This window comes from Peromyscus eremicus, chromosome 3, assembly GCF_949786415.1.
Source record: "Peromyscus eremicus chromosome 3, PerEre_H2_v1, whole genome shotgun sequence".
Classification (NCBI taxonomy): Eukaryota; Metazoa; Chordata; class Mammalia; order Rodentia; family Cricetidae; genus Peromyscus; species Peromyscus eremicus.
Window position 1 is genome coordinate 110,288,576 of NC_081418.1, and position 22,480 is coordinate 110,311,055.

Below are 22,480 nucleotides of genomic sequence, written 5' to 3' on the forward strand. Positions count from 1 at the left end.
ATTCTGTTATTCTTCCTTCATTCCTCATAACCCAAGATCCTTTCTCTAATTTGTTCTCTGTTCGAATTTGTTCTCTATTCAAAAGCCTTCCCTCACTCAACCGTTTTATAGCAGGTCTCCTGGTGAAACCTGGGTTTTGTTTTCCTTCATCTGTGAATGTCTTAGTGTCATAATCATTTCTAGCATAAATCTCCGTTGAATATGGAATTCAATGGTTCTTTCAACTTTTAAAATCATTGCCTTGTATGTGCTGTCTTTCAATAGTGCTGGGGTTAAACTTTCTGTTGTTCGAATTATTTTTCTCTTACGGGTAAGATGTTTTCTTTGTGCTGTTTTCAAGCTTTTCTTTGTCCTTAATTTCTGAGAAGTTGACTCTGCCATTTATGTATGTGCACGTAATGTGTGTGTATGTATATATATGTATGTACATGGATGTGTCTGTATATACATATATATATATGTGTGTGTGTGTGTGAATATACACGTATATGTTTATATATGTATGTCTATGTGTGAGTCTGTGCATTTATATGCATATTGTGTTGGTGTATATGTAATTGTGTATGTATCTCTCTCTGTGTGTATATGTATGAGTGTATTTCTTTGGGTTTCTCTTTTGAAACACTTTTATGCTTCTAGGATCTGTAATCTGTGTGTTGGTATTTTCTGCTGAATCGGGTGGATGAACTGTTATTTCTTTGGATCTTTTCAGCCTCATTTTCTTTGCTCTTTTTAGGATTCTGATGCCATACATTTGAGAAATTTTATTGTGGTGCACCATGTTCTTGACACTCTGACTCCCTTATTTCACTCTGTTTTCCTATTGGTCAGGTTCTCTTCACCTCTTATCAAGTTCTTTAACTTTCTCCAACCCTCTCCTTTCTGTCCTGGAGCTTTGCGTGAGGTTTCCACTTCAGTTATTGTACTTTTCAGCTCAAATTCTTCCATTTGGTTTTTCTTAGCCTATTACTCTGATAAGGCCTTTTTATTTTTTTTAAATGCTGTAGTTGCACACATAATTGTTTGCTAAAGTAATTGTATGAAGGCATCTTTAAAAAAATCTCTTCAGATTCTGGCTGTCTCATTTCTTGTATCTATTGATAGTCCCTTGAGTAAAGACGGGAGTTCTCTTTTCCTTGGTGTAAATGGTATTTTATTGAAACATATATTCAGAATGTTATAAGCTCATAGATCTTCTATCCTGCTGGTGCCAGCCCAGCAGCTGGCAGAGGAATGAACTCCTTATCGCTACCATGAGAGGGTAGAAGTACAAGGCATTCCCTGCACCGTTGAGTGACATTCAAGGCTGGGGGAGATTCTTGCCTCTAGGTAAAAGTAAGGTTCTCAACTCCCTACTAGATTTCTATCTACTGATGCTCCTCTAGATGAAGCAGGTCTTGTTACTGCTGTAGCCATGGCCTCTACTGACCCCACAGGATAGCAAGACACCTTGCTGTTACCCAGCAGAGATGAAAACCCTGACTTCTTTCCTGGACAATATCCCAGCAGCTATACTGTTGTTTCTTGTTCTGACTCAGGGAGGGTAGAAGTCTAGAATTCTCACTTTCTCTTTGCTTTCATGGCTTGGATTAGGACCATAGCTTGTAGTTTTGTTTTGTGCGGGAGGGGGGGGCGGAAGAGAGTGAAAGCACTCACATGCACCATTTAATTTACTGTCTAAATGATTCTGTCATGATAAAATTTCCATCTCGTGTGTCCTCTGGCTGTGGAACATGGGCTTTGTGGGGCTCATTTACCTCTATTCTTCAGTATTTCCAAGTTTTTGCCTTCTCCAGTATTTTGCCTGATTCACATGAGGTGAGCAGGAAAACCCAAGGAGTTCAACAGTGTCTTATTCTTTGGGTCCTCCCACCTTCTTTTTTTGTCTATTGGCACATAAAATGTGTTAGGATCCAGTTTGAGGAGAAGAGTGTAAACATATATGTACCATCTTGTCAGAAGGGGCAGCCCCCCCCACCTTTTTTTTTTTTTGTCCATTCACTATATATTTTACCTCTTTTGGTTTTATGATGCTCTTGCCTCTGTGTAAGACTTTCCCACTTCCTTTATGGTCTGCCTAAAACAGTTGCATTACCTTTCTTTTATAAGATGCAGTGGCCATTTTGGTTGTTGACTCTCCGCTTCACAACACCTTATGATGATGATCTGTATTCATTAATCAGTTCTGTCCTTGCCACAAGTTTTCATGTCATGTCCTTGTGTCAGCTCTGCCCTGGACTCTTTTGCATCACTTGACATGGAACAAGGCAGTTGTGCTGTGGGACAAGCTGCAGAAGTCCTACATTGCCAGCATGGAGGCACTGTCCTCTCAATCTGCACAGGGACAAAGGGACTGTGTCTGTAAGACTGGAGACAGCACAGTGCTGTGGTTATCTGAACAGACCCAGGCCATTGGCTCCTTTTAAAATGCTCCAGGCTCAAGAGGGTTCCCACTGCCAGCTCCGTCTGCCTCCTCTTCTGTCGTCTCATTCTTAGCAGAGGGTATAATTTTCTCACCACAGAACGAGCCTCTCATCTTCAGGAAGTATGGACTCTGCCTGACATATCTGACTCCTGGGCACGTAGCAATCTCATGATTTAATTCTCTTCATTTCTTCCCATTATAAACTGTCTGGGGCAGCTCAGATATGAACCTCTGGGTTTTATCTCCATCTTAGCTTCATTTGAAACCGAGTTTACAGACATGTGAAAAACACTCTGTCACCTTGTTGTCATAAGATTTCCAGAATAAGAAGGTGGAAAAAAAGTGCTGACTGAGGAAGACATTTTTAGAGTGCCAAGTTTTAACCTACACTTATTGAGTACCTAATGTTTCAATCTTTCATCTTCATACTTCAAAAGAATCAAAGGAAGACATATGGGAAGATGAGCCAACAAAGCACACGTTGCTAGAGTTAAACAGGGGTAACAATTTTCAATTGACAATTTGGGCTTCATCAAAATACTTTTCTAGAGAATTCTCAGAGAGTTTCTTTGCGTTAAACATGCATTGTCTCCTGCTCACTCTTGACTAGTTGACGATTTCAGGTAAAACACTTCCAAAGTCTCCACATGAAGTATTTATTATATGTGAAATGAAATCATAAGTGCCCCACATACTAATTGCCATTACTTCCCATGAACCCCAGCGTAATGCTTGTGGTGGAAGACTGAACTAGCATGCTTATTTTAGAAAGCTGCCTTTACAAGAACAGACTCATTCTACATATATAAGAGAGCTATGTAATTTGACTGGAGCCATCAGACACCTTGTCATAGGAGTTTTTTTATAGGTCCCTCTGTGACAAAATAGGACTCTGGCACACAGCAATAGGTGCCACTTATATTTCACTATTGATTCTAGGACTTCTACTTTACTATTCCTTTTGGGGAGGTGAAACAGAAGAGTTTATATACACTTTCTCCACGTGGAGCTGAACTTTGTGTGTAGCCCACCTTAAAAATTTTGAAAATGACAGACTCTTAAGATGGACATAAAGATTGTTCACAAACTCTCTTCGCAAACATGACACATGGTTAATGTTTTAGACTATTTCCTGTCAATCTTTGTCTGCGCACTGAAATTTAATTGGCATCCTGCTGTCCATGCACGTTCAGTTCTTTGCTTTTAGGGTTTTAATTTTTTTCAATGTCATTCCAAATCTTTGCAAATATCATTCTAATAATTGCATAATATTTTATTGAATCTTGTTGAAGTATATAAAACTCGACCATAAGGCAGCAAAGGCATTCCATGCTTAGACAGCAAAATACATCATATAAATAAGTCACCTCAAATTTGATATCTGAATTAAATAAAACGTCAATTAGGAATGCAGAAATTCTTTCGAGAATTTTCATGTAGAGAAAGGAAAAAGTAAAGTACTCTTCATTTCCATTAGATGCAAAATATCTAAAAATTATACCAGAAAGGAAAAAAAATGTCTTCACAACTGGGCATTCATCAAAAGAAATAGCAGTCTTAGACCTCCCACTTCATGTAGTGAAGAGAAAAAGTTCTACATAGATAAAATATTATTTTAATAACCTGAAATACAGAAGGAAATTTAGAATATTGGCTCTGTTTGCTTGTGGTTTTGACACAAGGTTTAACTAGATGGCCTAGGTTGGCCTTGAACTCACATCCTCTTGCTCCAGTTTCCCCAACGTTAGAAGAGTAGCACATGTCATGTCAACTAGCAGGGAGAGTATGACTTCCACGTGAAGAAGAACAACTTGACATAAACTCAGAGCTACAACACAAAGCAGTATCTTAAATATGAATGAGGTTTCTATAGGGGATAGAGAGGTGGCTCAGCAGTTAAGAGCACACAGAGGACTCACATTTGGTTCTCAACACCAATACTGGAGAGTTCACAACCATCTGTAACTCCACCAATACCCTCTACTGGATTCTGCTGGCACCTGCATTCACATGTGGACACACCTGGATGTATGCATATGCGCACATAACTTAAAATGTAAAAGAATCAAATTAAAAAGGTTTTGAGTAGTAAACCTTACCAAGATGAATGAAAAGTTGAACAAAGTGACAGAAAGTGAGTCTTGGCCATAGTAATATAAAATTCCTATAATTTAATGAGCAAAAAGTGACTATTCTAATAGAAAAAAACACTAACCACGGTATTATAAAATCCCTATAATTAGATGAATAAAAGATGACCTAATAGAAAAATATTCAGACGATGTGAGAGAGAAGGAAACTCCAGAGGCCATCTACAGTCAGCTTCATAGACAGACATTCCTTCACCCAGTTTGCCTGGCAGACAAACACTGGCCAAAGTATTGACTGCTTGAAGGAAGACACTCTCATCCATTTCTGCTGGGAGTGTTCATGGCTCTAGACATTAAAAAGGAAATTTGAAAAGAATTGATATTTGGAATTATGCACATATTGTCTTTAACTTTAGTTCTACTTCTGGACTCCTTTCCCTTTAAAATAAAATATCCAGTGTGTGGTGGCATGTGCCAGGATGTTTATCTCCTTACAGAGTGGCAAAGGAATAACTGTCGTTCCCATGGATGTTAGAAAATAAGAAAAGAGCTGCATAAATGTGGTGTATTTGGAAACGTGCATCTAATTAAGAAGAAGAAAGTAGAGTGGATCCATCTAATTAAGAAGAAGAAAGTAGAGTGGATCAGATGACCCCATCAATGTGCATATGATGGAGAATGAGAAAATCAGCTGTAGAGAAATGCCTGCAAAATGATTGGTCTTACATAAAAACGTACTATAGCAGAGATGTCTCCTGTTTGTGAGTTTACAGAGAACTGATTTACCTGTGGCAGCTGGTGCGGAAGAATTAAAAACTGTATGAAAAGATGCTTGTGAGAGGAGGATGAGCCTAAGATAACAAACATCATGCCAGTTACGAAGTGGAAACACATTGTTGGTATAGTCTTGTGTGCTACTACTTTTGGGAAGACATGAACAAATATTCACTCACCCCAAAATTCCAACCAATGACAGACAGAAGTACAGATAACATCAAAGTCCAACTTGATGACCCAATGAGTTTTATTGGGGTTACTTATAGAAATGTGGGTGAGGAACCACTTGTAGAAATTAAAGGGGACAGCTACATCACCAAAGCCCATCCCATCATGGGTGACAAATCATGAAAGCTGGAAATCCGGCATGTAGTGCACAGCCTACAGGCCACTTAACTGGTTGGAGAGTGTCCTTTCAGATAGTTCAGTTAGTTTGAGCCTCTTATTATAGACAGCCTGGCTGCTCTCCATTCTTCCAGGCAGCTTAGTTTGGGAGTTTTTCTGTAGACAATCTTCACTGTTTAGTTTTGGGAGGGAGGGGTATAGTGAATCTGGTCGGTTTCAGGGTCTTCCTGTAGCAGCAATTGCATTGTTTACTTTCTGAAGCTAATGACTTCCTGCAGTATGGAATGTTACATAGAACTCCCCTAGAACCTCCCATTGTTTCATTTATCCTTAAAACATCCTGTGTTGGAACAGATTTCCCTGCAAGATAGATTTTAATTGTACTACAGAACAACATTGCTTTGCAAAAGGTAGAATATCAAATTTCATTCTATTATAATTTTTGCATGTGATATATACACAGAAGTAATATAGGGTTCAGAGTACATTTAAAAACATGAATTGAGTGCTAAAACTTTACATAATTTTTTTGGAGATGGTTACTATTCTGATAGGGAGCCGAATTTAAATGATAAAAATGTACATTTATTGTTATGAACCCAGAAAATTTTACTTGGGTGTTGAAAATTTGGACCATGTATATATTGTGTGTAAATCATCCACATCTCAGATTATTTTCTCTTAAAAGCATATGTACAAGCAGAAAGTGAACAAACACATGTTTTGAAAATTCCTGGTATCTGCTGACAAATGCTTTTTGGCTATTGTGTCTGCTGCACTGTTTCTGCTTTGAAATAATAATACTTCTTATATGTTCCCGTCTCTAGTCCCACAACAACTTATACTTTCTTTGATTGTGCCATTTTGTCGGTTTTGTGAAGAGTTTCTCATTTTTTAGATTCAAAACATAGTGTAAACAAAAAGCAGCTATAACTTGAAATATGCAATGCATTGGAAACAAAGCAAAGCAATGTATAATAAGACTAATGAATGACGTCATTGAGAGACAGACAAGCACTACAACTCAACACATTGTATTGAACAGAAACACGTACATTTATAATTTTCACTTAGAAATCCCATTTCAAAGACTCTGCCTTGAAGTACATCAACACAAACATGACATGAAATAGATGTAAGATTTTCTTCGTGACATTAACATTTTGGGCAAAATTTAGAAATAATTAATACATAGTAGTAGATTCTTTCCATGAGAAGCGAAAGGAAATTGACAAAATCTATTGGCTTTATCTTGTTATCCCCAGAAGATTGGTTTCAGGTTCCTTGTTGGTGCCAAAATGTACAAATACTTAAAGTCCCTTATTTAAAGTGATGTTGCATTTACAGAGAACCCAGGTCCATTCTCCCATATGCTTTAAATCATAGCTAGTTTACTTTTACCTGGAAAGATCTAAATACTGTGGGAATAGTTCTTATACTGTACTGTTCAAAGCCTAATAACAAGTAATAATAGTCTGCTTGTGTTCAGTAAAAATTCAGTGTTTTTTTTAACATTACTTATTGGTTGAAATATTAAGGCAACTCCACATAGTTAAAAGGGAGGTTTATTTTGTGGAGTAACTTACAAGTGAAGGGATAGGTTACAGGGTCTGGGAAAGGTGTGGCACAGTCCAGTGGTGTTCTCTGGAGAGCTCAGTCTACCTCCAGCATCCAGGATCCAGGAACCAAGAGAGCCTGCACTTCCGGATCTTAGGTCTTAAGTGCTCCTGTCTCAGCTCCGCCTTGTAGGTGTGACAGTTACCAGAAGCCTCAGTGGGGATAGTACTTCCAGGACAAAGCTGGAACAGCTACCCACTACAATTACTGATCCAGGATTGCTCGAATATTTAGATGTGTAACCAGTCTGAAGTGATGGCTCATTCTATATGCAAATGCAAAATGATATGCAGGATATTTTTGTTAAATACATACTGTATTTTTAGGATATGTATGCCCTAACTATTGCAAGGGAAGTAAGTACATGAAAAATTTCATTCTTTGTCTGAAATCCAACTTTAATTGGACATCTTATATTTATGATGATAATGATGATGATGATGCATGCATACATGCACAACTGTCTATACATGTGGGCATATACATGCCACTACACATGCTTTGAAGTTAGACGACAACCTTTTGGAGTCAATTTTCACCTTCTGATCTGTTGAAGATGGATCCCTCCTGTTGTTTGTATTGTTACACAACTTGCTCCAAGCTGGGTGGTCAGCAGTGAGCTTCTGGCCAGCTCCCCTGTCTCTGCCTCCTGTCTTGGGGTGGAGTGCTGTGTTATTATGGGTGCTTGGCTCCACATTCGTCCTTTTACATGGGTCCCAGGAATCAAACTCAACTCATCGGATTTGCTCAGTTAGTGTTTTTTCCTGTAGAACCAGCTTCCTGGCTCAGCCTGTATTTCGATTTGCTGAGTCTGACAAGACATTTTGGGGAAAAGGCTCTGAGATGGAATCCAGCAAGAGGAAATGCTCAGAAAGCATTGTCCTTGGAATGGACACACTCAAGTGCAAGATGAGGAAGTAATACTAGACAGGACAATATCTGTGACAGAAGTCCAAACAATATCCACAGGTGAGGCAAATTCCAAAAAGTCTTCAGAACAAAAATTCTCTAAATGGATCAGTCTTCATTGTGTCCTCTATTTAAAATGTTATAGAGAATATTCATAGATAAAAATGTCACAACTCTTAGGAATTTTCTTTTAAAAGTTATGCATGAATAAGTCATCTGTGGTGATAACAGTAGATATCCATGGGTTTATTGACTCTTATTTTATATGTGCCTGGAAACCCTAAAAAGAAACAGCAAGCCGGGCGGTGGTGGCGCACGCCTTTAATCCCAGCACTCGGGAGGCAGAGGCAGGCGGATTTCTGTGAGTTCGAGGCCAGCCTGGGCTACCAAGTGAGTCCCAGGAAAGGCGCAAAGCTACACAGAGAAACCCTGTCTCGAAAAACCCAAAAAAAAAAAAAAAAAAAAAAAAAAAAGAAACAGCAAATTAGAAATTTTAACATTTAATTTGGATATTTCCTTTTTCCTTTCATATCAATATTTCCTCAATCTCTGTCTGCCTCTCTCTCTCTCTCTCCCACCCTCCCCACCTCTGCCACCAATCCCAGTTGGCCCTCTGTTTTTAAAATCCTTCTGCTTCAGCCTCCTGAATCCTGGCATTAGAGGTATATACCACTACACACCATTCATTCATTATCTCCTAATCTTAGGGATTTTTGTTTGTTTGTTTGTTTGTTTGTTGTTGAGATGCCTGCTCATAATTTTACCCAAACACACATCCTTTTCCTAGCTCATAGAAGATGACCCCATTAGCGCTCTTAGGTTACATGAGTGTTCTCAATTGGTAGCATGTTTGCCTCAAGGAATGTTGCAATATTAAGATATTTCTGACTATCAACAACAGGAAGTTTCTATTATTATATACTGACATAAGAAACTGCTAAATTAAAGAACACTGGAATAGTCTGGTAGAGTGCGCCAGCAAAACCTTAGTGGTTCATAGCTCTACTTTGATGAGCCTTTAAGCATTTTTATTAGAGTCTTTTCAAGGGGGTGGCTGTTCTGTAATATAAGTGAGTTGATACTTACATAATAATTTACTTAAAATGAATGCTTGAGGAGTTGACGGTTTGTGTCATAAAGATTACATCATAGGTCAAAGGTGGGTTGAAATGCTGAGATTCATAACTGTTAAGTTTTATTCCATTTTTCTCTCTAATTTGTAGTTGGACCAGTTTTTAAGTTTCCCCTAATAGGTATTCAAATACACATATTCCCAGCTATTGGTCTATAATGTAGAGAGGCTGGATCCTTTTCCTCTACGGGCATTTCCAGTTCTGTTCTGGTATGAAAGATGGAAGATTTTTTTTTCCTATTGGTTTGTTTGTTCTTTTGAGCAAATAACAATTGCTCTATTGAACCTTTCCCGGTTTGACCCCACCCCTTCCCTCTTTATCCATGGTTCTGCCCTTCTGGGTAAATTCTCCTTATGAATACCTTCTCCAGGAAGGTGGCAGTGAGGGATTCCAAGCACTAGCTCTCTACTGTTAGTGAGATTTTCTTTACACTTTCCACATTTTTCTATTTCTCTGAAAAATCATGAATTTTAAAGAATAATTAATTCTGTATAAAAGTGTGTGTGTGTGTTTATTTTAGCCCATCCATCCCTAGAAGAACAGAGTACATATTCCTTCCATTTGCTGACCATTTATGTAGTTAAGAGTATAGGTATATATTTTGTAAATAGTTTTCTTAAAAATGAGAAAAAAAAAAAAAGGATGGGTGGGGATACGATTCTCTTAAGCTGAAAAGGTAAAAGCCAGAAGTCATATTGGGAAATAGCTTTCATTTTTCATAAATGCTATAATTAACCATTTTGGAACTCAAACCATGATTGTGACCCCTCATGTTCTTTGAGGTGTCCACACCCACATTCGGTATGATTTGGGGTGTTAAGTCCTGGTGTCAATGCCAATTCTAACTTAGAAATTACATTCTTCCCACACAGAAATTCCTCCTGGAGTTTCAACAGGAAAAATTATTCTTCATTTTCCCTCCCAAAAACTGTTGTGTAATGTTGCTGGCCGAGAGAGGAGATTGGTTCCACCCCAACACTAGCTGGGATTCAGGGGAAGTTGAAACAGCATCTATATATAGTATGTAAAACGCCTGAGGCTAACAGCAGCTGAAAAGCACTCCAGATAGGTAAGGCATTATTACTACTAAAGAGCTATTATTTTAACTTTGCTGCAAGTTACATCGAGCCTATAAACTGTGCCCAACAGTATAGCAGCCAGGTAAGCCTCACACTCAGGATCATCGCCCCTGACAATTTGTTTCTCTTACAACAATGCTAACTGTTAATTTTTATTAAGCAAAAATTATTTGAAATTTTTTTTTTATTCTACATGTCCTTAGTGGGAGTGAAATGACCAACAAAACCATTGGTTACAGTGTCATTTTTGAGTACTACTAAATACAGTAGCTGCCAGCCTTTCTTGAGATATTTTTTTAAAAATTAGAAAAAATAATCTACTCCAGTCACACTGAGTCTTAAACACGATTCAGTTGCTACCTGCTGATTTAATCAATCCTTTTCAGTGAAAAAATTGAAATTGGAGTATAATATGCATGATGAAAATTTTTAATAAAACACGTTGGAATTTCTGTTTCTTAATGGGAAATGGAAATGATCTAGCCAATGCACCTTTTAAAATCTTCAGTTAAAAAAAGAAAGAAAGAAAGAAAAAGAAAACACAATAATAGGACAGCATCAAAGCCTGATTACAATCCTGTATATGTATTACAACGCAGAACCCCCCATGTGCATCACACTGGAATCCAAGAGGTTGTGTGGGTTAGTCTGATGACTCGAGGCCAGACCTTTAGCCAAGGTGTTTTGGTTTTGATCTTTGAGGTGATGGGAGAATTTTGTTTCCCTCTGTACATAAAACCAATCCTCACACTCACACTGCATCTTTGGAAGTAAACAGTAAGAAGAAAGGGCTCAAGACACAAATTATTAAAAATCCATTTCCAGGCACATAGAACTTTGATGCTGGGGACCAACAGCAGTGATAAACAACAGAGCACATTTTAGTCAACAGGTTCAATAAGAAGCCTTTCCTGCCCCCAAAAAGAGCAAGCCGGTTATGGTTTATCCCCATTATGCCAGGTAAAGGTGGTAGAATGCAGATTTTCTAAGTGCTCGAAAATGAAAATTGTTTTGTACTTGGCAAAGGCTGTCCAATGGCGTTTTCTGTAATGATGGCAAAGTCCTGTATTTGTGTTTTCTGTCTCATAAGGTCACTAGCTACATAAGTTCACTCAGTACTTCTGAGATGTTAACATAAGTGACAACTTAAATTTTATTTAATTTCAATTTATTATAACAGCTGCATGTGGCTAGTGGTTAATGTATGGGCAGATGCAGTCTGTGCATCAGGAGAAGGAGCTTACCCAAATTAGTAGACATCTCCAAGCTGGAGTGCATTCACTTCTAGGAAAGGTTATGTCTGTGCACTTGAATTGCCAAGTGGTGTATTGACTAGTTTTATGTCAACTTCCCCACTTGTTTGGCTTGTGAACAAGTCTGTGGTGCATTTTCTCATTAGTGATTGAAGGGAGAAGTCTCATCCCACTGTGGGTGGTGCCATCCCTGGGCTGGTAGTCCTGGGTTCTATAAGAAAGCAGGCTGAGCACACCATGAGGAAGCAAACCAGTAAGCAGCACCCCTCCGTGGCATCTGCATTGGCTCCTGCCTTCAAGTTCCTGCCTTGATTTGTTACCCTGATTTTCTAGATGATGAATGTATAAAATCTAAAGTGAAAAAAAAGTCTCTCCTCCCCGAGTTGCTTTTGGTCATGGTGTTTTGTCATAGCAGTATAAATCTTATCTAAGGTAGGTGGAACAGAAAGAACTGGGTGCTGGAGTTTGAGAATCCAGATTCCAGTCAAGTTCACTTAGGACAAGCCACTCGTTGGGACTGAATTTCTTCCCATAATGGTACTAATATTCATATTGTTAATTTCTTGTGAGGACTAACACAGGAAAAGCTCTTATGGCCTGCCATGAGAGAGGTGGTCACCAATGTTAATACTTGCTCATTATCATTAGAGATATGCTGAAGCTTAACCTGGACACAGTCATTAACCTATGAGAATTTCATTATTGCAGCTGTGGGTGGATTACTGGGATGCCTGCCAAACTGTCTAAACTTATTAAAAGATTGAACTTATCCCATTCATTCATTCATTCATTCATTCATTCATTCATTCATTCATGTAAATACCAAGTTGTGTGTGTTATTCTGCCAAGCACCTTGGAGTGAAGAAGGGAGACTCACAGTTTACCTCTTCTAGCATGTAGTCTAGGACAAGCTATGATGAATTCAATTAAAGTTCTGCAAGAGTGGTCTATCAATAGTGAAAATTGTGATACTAGCATGACAAATTTGTTGAGAGATGTCAACAAATCTCTTCCTACTTACTTGATGGATGGCAGTATCTATGTACCTCCTGTTTCTTCTCATAACTTCTCTTGCTTATAACTTACTGCTTTTAAGTGAGTTTGAGTGACAAATGTATCCTCTTTATGGTAGAGTTATTATGGTAGAGTTCATGTTCTATTTAAAAAGCAAAATAACAACAACAACAACAACAACAACAAAACCCTATGGAAGGTGGCTCTTTTGGTTTGTGTCTTGAATGTTCCCCCACAAACTTAGGTTTTAAATAGTTGTTCCCAGATAGTGATGGTTTTTGAGAAGTTTGGGAGTTCAGCTTAGCTGCGTAATAAAAAAAAGAAAAGGAAGGTGTGGACCTTTGAAGTGTTTGTCTAGCCAGGATCTGGTTCTGTCTGCTTCCTGAGCTACTACTGCTATCTGTTTCCACAGCCATTAATACTGCCCTGCCATGATGGCCAAAGAACTCTCTGAAACGGTGAGCTAAAGTAAATCTTTCCTCACCAACTTGTCCTGGTTAGTTGTCACAAAAATGAACATGAGTGACTGTCAAATACTGCTTAATAAAGAATATTAGTGTTCTCTTTCCAATAATGTCCTCTGTCCTGAAATTAGAAAATGCAGGTCAATACCCAAGACAAATGAGGAAAGCTTTCAAAAAGGCAACCCCCCAGCTCAGGTCATGAGTCAAAGTTCAGAACACTCAGTGGCCGTCACACTAGCTTACTGCACCTCTGTGTAGGGAGTGGAATGGCACAAAATTGTTGGCAAGAGGGAATGGAACAGTCTGGAAAACACTAATGAGTGCTCAGCCTTCTGCCATCGGGTCAACAATTTCAACCCAAGCCAGACAATGGCAGAAGTCCCTCTGGATGTCAGTGTCCCTACCCGGTGTCCATCTCAAAGTCAACAATACTGCCTAGTTCTCTGAATTTAAAAGCAGAGTTGAGCTAGTGATAATTATTGCTCCGTGGGCTATGTATATGAACAATTGTAGAAAAAAAGTGTATTTTTTCTTAACTATCTGATATTTGTGAAGAATCTATTAATTTTTAAACAGGCAAAATGAAATGTATTTAAAGTTTAACACAGACTATTTCATAAGTGAGGAACAAATGAATGAATGAATGAATGAATGAATGAATGATTGTATATAACTCTATGTTGCCAGCTCTTCTAACTAGAAGTACTGTCAGGGTTAGAACATGATTCATCTCATGGTTTTTGGCAAATAGAAGCTTGGGAAGTATTGTTTATGCACCATGAAATTAAAAGATGATTTCTGAAATTTGGAGCAGTGGTAGCTAACTATCGAGTCAAATGCTAATTTTTCCTAGAAAGTTCAAGTGTAGATTATGAAGGGACACACAGATAAGTTTCACTTGACAGGTCATTTCCTCTGTCAGGTAGCAGGTACAGCAGCATAAAGGTAGGTGACTGAGAAGAAATTGTCCACAAAACTTTTATATTTAATGGGGGAAAAACGACATACAAGAAAACCGAGGCATGAGGCAATTGATTTCTCAGTTGGGATGTATTTCAGAGAAAGATGGCAGCGTGCCTTCCCCATCAGGACTTGGTCATCATTCCGCTATTCATGAACAGATGCCTTGCACACATCCCCAAGTGTAAGTGAATTCATTAAAAGATCTGGGGAATTGAGATATTAATTCTAAATCATTACATATTATAGATTTTCTGGAAACAAGTAGGGGACATGGCAAGGAGAGGAGACAGGAGAGAGTTTGTCTGACTCTTGGCCAGAAGTTGGTCTCCTGAGATCAACTGAGAGAGTTCTTTTTAAAAAGCATAACTTTGCAACTCTTAAAAAAGATTTAAGCAGATATTGTCACAACGTCGAAGGTGACACAAGACAAAGTTGAGTCATGAACACCAAATGCCATATATGGAGGAAGAAAGCAATAATCTGCTAGATGGGAGAGGATGCAAGTGACTTTGTTCTCTATGTACTATAGAAAATAATTTTCTGTTGAATTTTTGTTAGCACCTCTGTCCTACAGAGCATTTGAAAGGAGACTGTTAATAGTAAACATTCCTATAAATACATTGTGGTGTGTTTCTTCTTCTTTTCCATTTAGAGCTTCGTTGCTCTCTTTCCAGATTATTTTTTTACTCAGGCAATTTGGCACTAGTTAGTTGATGTGTGGGTGGGTGTATTTTCTCACCTGCACAATTAGCTTGAAGTTATTTTTGGAATCATTTTCATTTCCAGCTATTATGATGATACCATACTTGGGAAAAAATGCTGTTGAGTTTGAATTCAGAGATTCTGAGTATCTAAGGGCAAAATGTGACAATCGGGTCACAGAGAGAACTTCAAAATAGCATCAAAACTGTGTTAGGATGAAGTTGTCAAGTAGATGATTCCTATGGATGTGTTCTTCATGCATTCCGCCTCTGTGAGTTGACGTCCCATCATGACAGCCCTATGGGTGAAACATTGAACATTTCTATCTGCTTTTCAAATGACTTAATGTCATAAAAATGGAGTAGTGCCTTGAATGGTCTCTTCAAAATCTTATTCAAAAATGTGGACGGAATGAATTGTATAAAAATATACTGTGTTTCTGTAATGAAATCCTAATGACATTTTGTATATTTGGTCCTGTTTTGTTAGTTTATTTTGGTATTGCTTGTTATTTCAACCCCACCAACACCACAACAATGTCAAGATAAATATTCTCATACATTGTTTGGCAAAGAGGAAGTATGGGTTGTGGAGAGTCCAAACCTTTTGAGTAGAAATCTCCAACTCTGAAGAGATACATGACTTAGGCATCTTGATATTTATCTTTCTAAATAAAGACAGAGAAACCAGCACCAGTATCTGGCCCATTGACTATCTTTGTAAATTAAGTTTTATTTGGACACCAGCCTACTGGTTTTGAGAATAACCTATGACATTTTACACTATGGTGGTGGAGTCCAGTAATTTTCACATAGATCATAGGACCCAAGAGCCTAAAGTATTTCCTGTCTGATCTTTATATAAAGTTTTCCAACTCATATTTTAAAAGATTTTCATCGATGTTTTGAGATTACAGTATCTTTATTTCTTTTAGAAATTATAAAAAGACTAATTTGCACACAAAATACCTAAGTAAATAATTTGTTAAATGTTGATTTTCATGTCAGTGTTAAACAATGAATATGATTTACTAATCAACCCTATGTAAAAATAATTTTAATGTATATATGGATTTTCTTTTTTAAATGTAGCCAACACTGTAAATTCACTAATTTAAAAGACAGTATAGTTTCTTTTTTCCTGAAAACATAGTAAATGGGAGATATGCTTACTTTGAAGTATCAATTTTTATTTAATGGAAATCCATGCGTCATGGACTTAAAACATGAATGAGATAGATAACAGCTGTGACATCATGAGAAACAGTGGGATTGTGGGAAATAGTTATCCCTACCACAACCATATGTTCACATTCCTGCCTTGCACCGTAACATGGTGTCTTGGGTTGGAATAAGTGACCTTAAAACCAAAAGGAAATCCCAAGAAATCAGCAAATACACAAGAACTCTTTCTTTGAGTTGTGTTAACAGTAGTCATAGGTGATCCTGTCTAGTATAAAAAAAATGGTATTTGAACTTTAAGAACTCCAGATTTTTGTTGTAACTGAAGAAGATGGAGAAAGAGCTGTCATAGTTTAAGAAAAAAAAAAAAGATGATTTCGGTAGAATACAAAATATGCGCTAACTGATTCTTCTTTCAAATGAGACGCGGATCTCTGCCACCTGTTTCCACGCAGCTGTTTAGCTCCACTGGGGGTTGTTTTTTTCTTTTTCATCTGTGATACAGTGTTCAGAGATGTCAGCCAACAGCCCCACTTCCTATTCATACACATCATGCAATCTATTTGTCTTCCTTTGGATCTTAGATGGTCTTATGACTTGCTTTGACAAATGAAATGCAGATCATCTGACATCCTAGAATAACTGTGGTCCATTCTTTAAGAGGAGTAGCAGATTCTTCTGGAAACCCAGAAGAAGATAATGACTCAAAGAGGGAAGAATCATAGTGGTGTCAAACACTGCTGGCAGGTTCCAAACAGCCAGCTCATGCACAGGTCCCCGTCCCACTGCCTGGGGGCCTCCTAAATAGTCCACGCTAATCGACTGTCTCACTTATCCAGAGGGCCTGGTCCAGTTCCATGGGGGCTCCTCAGCTATTGGTTCATAGTTCATGTGTTTCCGCTAGTTTGGCTATTTGTCCCTGTGCTTTTTCCAATCATGGTCTCAGTATCTCGTGTTCATATAATCCCTCCTCTCTCTCACCAATTGGACTCCCAGAGCTCCACCTGGGACTTGGCCATGGATCGCTGCATCCGCTTCCATCAGTCATTGAATGAGAGTTCTAGCACGACAGTTAGGGTGTTTGACCATCCTATCACCAGAGTAGGTCAATTTGGGCTTTCTCTCGACCATTGCCAGTAGTTTGGAACCTGGGGCCTATGCAGACACACTTTGCTCAGCCTGAGAGGAGGGGACTGGACCTGCCTGGACTGAATCTACCAGGCTGAGCTGAATCCCCAGGGGAGTCCTTGCCCTGGAGGAGATGGGAATAGGGAGTGGGCTAGAGGGAGGGATGGGGGGCCGGGAGGAGGGAGGACAGGGGAATCCGTGGCTGATACATAAAATTAAATCAAATTGTAAAATTAAAAAGAAAAAAATTACTGCTGGCAGAAAGGTAGACTGGAGATCAAGAGCTGATTGTCAGATAGAGTCATATAAGTGCCATTCATATTTGGATTTCAAAAATCACTATGGAGCCAGGCAGTAGTGGCACACACCTTTAATCCCAGCACTGGGAGGCAGAGGCAGGCAGATCTCTGTGAGTTTGAGGCCTGCCTGGGCTACAGAGCAAGAACCAGGACAGGCACCAAAGCTACACAGAGAAACCCTGTCTCAAAAACAACAACAACAACAAAAATCACTATGGAATGTTTGAATTAAAATCCTGTCTAAAGTGAGTTCTTCAAAAAGATTGTTACAATACCTGTGTATCAAGACAAATGTCTATAGCAAGAATTGATAAGATTTACAAGTTAGTTCTAGGCATATACTAGGTGTCAGAAGAACCTTGATGTGTATCACCCATCTGCTCCCAATTTCCCACATATCTCTCCCCAGTGATTCAAAGTGATGGGCATATCACATCCTGCTAGGCCTAGAATAACAGGAAATCAATTTTTGTCATTGGCATTTTCACTTTTCTTACTTAAAAAGTAGCTGCACCACTGAAGAGTCTTTATGATGTATTAGTCACAATAATTCATGATTGTTCTTGGTTGGAGAACATTTGCTTAAAGATTGGTAGAAAGTGTTCCTTCCCTGTAATTTATCTCAATCAAACCTTACTCCACTACCCCCTGCAGGGTAGATGCTGTTTATCGCCATGCCCTTGAGTTTTAAAGGAATTGTGTAACTTGGCCAAAGTCACACAGAACTTAAAAAAGACAAAACCTAGGCTTACCTTGCTCCCAAGTCCCTGCATATACTGTGCCTGAGGCCTCTTTCAAGGGAGGGTGTTCTATCAACAGAATATGAAGTCATGCAATCATATTGGAGACCACTCACTTATAAAACTCATATGATACCATGACTGCCTTGGGAGACAAGGTTTCTGTTCCCAACCTGCAGAGCCATTCTGGAGAATGTTTAGGGAAAAGGCAGGGTTAAAAGAAGGCCCTGGTCACAGTCCAACCTGAGCAAGAATTCTATATCTGCCACCAGCTTTGGAATATGACCCCCAAAAGCTGTTTCCTGTTAGCATTATCTGTCATATGGAGATGGGTTAATACTTTGCTTTTTCAGTTGTTAAAAATTAAAAAGACAAAATTGTAATAATTTTGACTTAGTGTTTGCTATTATTCTTTACTCTGATAATATAGCTATATCAAAGAAATGTAGTATTTAACATTAACAAATATAATGCAAGTGAAGATTAGCACAGTGGAAGCATGGTTAGCAAAGGATAGTGGGAAAATATTAGCCTGGAGCCAGACAATGTTAATTCCCATTGAAAAGCTATTTTTTTCAAGCTGTGGGCTACCCAGTGATAAATCAGTTTATGAAAGACAATTCCTGTCACTTTCTAGTTGTAGTCAATTAAAGCAGAAATCAAGTATATGTTAATTGGTATAAATTGGATAAAAAGCTAGATATCTGGATATTTCTGTGACACATTCTTCAATAGGATACCATCTTCTAGCCTGTCCCATGAAATATTTTATTTTCATGTTTATGTTCTTTCATCATTGGCATACATTCTCTGGGGCTCCACAACTGGCGTGCCAGATTTTAATCCATGTCACAAAATTCAACCTGGAATATTTTTGCCCTTGGGAAGGTTCATAAAGTACCACAAGTTTCTTTTTTCTCACATAAAATTGGGATATTAACATGAGCTAGTGTAGGGATAATGCTTTGCAGTAAATGGGGATTGTTTTACTGCCCTTTATAAAAATTGTCAGTTCTTGCTTATATGGACGTCAGCAGGTTGTTTGAATGTTCACTGAATAGTGTAAGCAGAGCTACAGATGGGAATGTGGAGGATCCTGTGGACTGTGTATTTCCTTTCTAAAGGCAGAAATAAATAATGCGTCCATTACTTTTCTCATTGCCATGACAAAATACCTAAGAAAACTATCTTAAGGAAGGGTTTGTTTTGGCTCACAGTTTGAGGGATACAGTCCCTGACGGTGGGGAATGCGTGGCCACAGGAGTATGAGGTGGCTAGGCACCGTATATCCTCAGCCATGATGTAGAGACCGATGAATGCTGGTGCTCAGCTCACTTTTTCCTTTTTATTCAGTCTGGCACCCCAGAAATTTGCATGGTACCACCCACATGCAGGGCACGTCTTCCCTCTTCAGTTAAAAGTTTCTGGAAATACCCTCCCACAGCCAGAGGTGTGCCTCCCCTATGCCTACTCGGGTTGACAGTGAAGACTGATAATCACGGACCTCTCTTCCAGACACAAGCTGGAGAAGAGAGCAGAAACCCACTACTACACCAAAGCTCTCCTCCTCCTCCAGTCTCCATGAGATACTTGTTTAGGTAGGACTTAAATTTAGGAACCAGGAACTTCATCTAAATCTTGGCTTAAGAATCCTTTCTCTGAAAACCTGGGGTATCATATTATCTTCTGAGCCTGTCTCTTCTTCAAATTCATGAATAATTATAACTTCTGACTTAAGCAAGCACCTAGCTTGTAAGAATATGTGTTCACCCAAGGCTTCTAACACTGTTGGTTGAGTGTGATTATCCATACAGAGCACAGCTACAGTAATTGGCATCTAGTAGGTATTCATAAATGAAGCCTATTAATGTTTTCTCTGGTATGACTGGAAGAGCATTTCCAGTGGATGATCATAGTTTATTAAAAGACTGACATTATGGAATGGACTTGTATGTTATAAAGGGCTGGGTCAGCATAAAGGATTCTTTTACAATGTCTTACAAGTGTGCAGTGACTAATGACCACAATTGCAAAGCACTGCAGAAACCCCATCCTTTGATGATTGCCAGTCTTATTAAAATGTCTATGACTATTTCAGAAGCCCACAGGCCTTTAAAGAAATAATTCATATATTTATGCATTTATCAAATATTTAATAAGTACCTACCATGTACCTGGCAAGGCTCTGGCATTATTTTAGGGACATATTTATGCTGGTGAATAAACCAAAGCCCAGATGTATGAACATTTGATATTTCAGCTGGAAAATATCTATAAACATTATGTTAAGGTGTACAGAGTAGGCAACTAAGTGTATGATTTTTTGAGTTTCAGGAAACAGGAAGTCTGGCTTCAAAATATTAACACAGGAGTAATCATAGTACAACATTTCATAAATCCAAGCCCAGTCATATTGAAGCTTAATTCTTAACACTATCAGGTCCAAAACTGGTATTTTTTTCCTTTTTCACAAGTAACAGAACTAGACACTCTCTTCTACAATCTTTAGAAAGACAGGAAGAGCCAGGCAGTGGTGGTGCACACCTTTAATACCAGCACTTGGGAGGCAGAGGCAGGTTGATTTCTGAGTTCTAGGCCAGCGTGGTCTACAGAGTGAGTTCCAGGACAGGGCTGTTACATAAAGAAACCCTGTCTCAAAAAAAAAAAAAAAAAAAAAAAAAAAAAAAAAAAAAAAGAAAGAAAGAAAGAGGGAAAGGGAAAGAGAGAGAAAGGAAAAGAGAGAGTGGGAAAGAAAGAGAGAACAGAAGAGAGAGAGAAAGGGGGAGAGAGGGGGGGAGGGAGAGAGGGGGGAGGGAGAGAGGGGGGAGGGAGGAAGAAAGGAAAGAAGGAAGGAAGGGAGGGAGGGAGGGAGGGAAGGAGGGAGGCAGTCACTGCTGGAGAGAACTTAAAAGAGAGAACACAGGCAGGCCATGGTGGTGTACACTTTTAATCCCAGCACTCAGGAGGCAGAGCCAGGCAGATCTCTGTGAGTTCAAGGCCAGCCTGGGCTACAGAGCGAGTTCCAGGACAGGCATCAGAACTACACAGAGAAACCCTGTCTTGAAAAACCAAGAAGGAGAAGAAGAAGAAGAAGAAGAAGAAGAAGAAGAAGAAGAAGAAGAAGAAGAAGAAGAAGAAGAAGAAGAAGAAGAAGAGAAGGCTGTGGTTCACTCTTCTTTCTAGACTCACTTGCTTTGCAGGGAAAGGTCAATTTCCTAAATCAGGAGATTAATGAAGGTCAGGGGACAGCCTCATGTATCAATCCTCCCTTCGATCTTGTTTGAGGCAGACTCTGGTTTACCACTGCATGTGCGAGGCTAGCTGGTCTACAGGCTTTCAGGTATTCTCCGGCCTCTGGCCACCATATCGCCATAGGAACACTGGGATTGGAGATATACCCTACAGTGTCCAGCTTTACATGGATTCTGGGAATCCAAACTCTTGTGTTTACACTTGGGCGGCCAGTTTCACCTGCTGAGCCTTCTCCCAGTCCTATGATATATCAACACTTTAGAATCAAGATATGAATATTGCTACATATTAAGTTTTAGACTCCAGCTTACCATCATATCAGAAACTATCTAATGTATTCTGTAATATTCTTTATAAATAATAATTTCATTATTTTTGGAAGATTTCATAAACTAATTTTTTTAAATTTATCATTTTACATACCAACCACAGATCCCCCTCTCATCCCTCCTCTCACTTCCCCTGTCTTCCTCCTCCACCCCTCATCCCCTTCTGCAACAGGGTAAGTTCTCCTGAGGGGACAGCTAAGCCTGGTACATTCAGTTGAGGCAGGACCAAGCACCTCCCCGCCTCCCTGCTTTTTCTGGTATGAGCAAGGTGTCCGACCATATGTTACGGGATCCAGAAAACCAGCTCATGCACCAGGGATAGATCCTGATCTCACTGCCAGGGGCCACTCAAACAGACCCAGATACACATGTCTCTTGTATGCAGAGGGTCTGTGTTTACTCTCCCACTCTTCCCATACATACTTTCCCTATCATCACTTCCACCCAACTTTGAGGTTTTTCATTTTTTTTCTCAATAAGTCCAATTTTTGTTGCCCAACTACTCTTGGGATTGGGGCATGCCCTGGAGTGTGGCCAACCTATTAGCAGTCATGTTGTTAAAACTGACTCCTGCTTTTCTAGAAGCTACTAAATGCCAATAGATCCTCAGTGAAGGATAGGATTTCATGTTCTCCTCCCCGCCTCCATGCTGGGGTCTTATCTGGCTTGAATGTGCTCCTAGCAAATATTTATGATTTTATCTCCTTCTTTGTAATAGGTCTTGTGCATGTTGTTACAATCTCTGAGTTCATATGTGCACTTTCCCTGTGTGTCTGGAGA

General features: G+C 39.0%; 1 long non-coding RNA gene across 5 annotated transcripts in view; it reads left to right on the forward strand.

The window, feature by feature from the left end:
- The window catches only part of LOC131907239 (uncharacterized), a 135,729-nt gene that overhangs the window by 23,795 nt on the left and 89,454 nt on the right, over nucleotides 1-22,480 (forward strand). For 3 of the 5 annotated variants that reach the window (XR_009378335.1, XR_009378339.1, XR_009378338.1), the window contains one exon: nucleotides 10,169-10,365. The exons of the other annotated variants lie outside the window; for them this stretch is intronic. This is a non-coding gene — a long non-coding RNA (uncharacterized LOC131907239). The remainder of the gene's footprint in view (nucleotides 1-10,168; nucleotides 10,366-22,480) is intronic. 5 annotated transcript variants of the gene reach the window in all.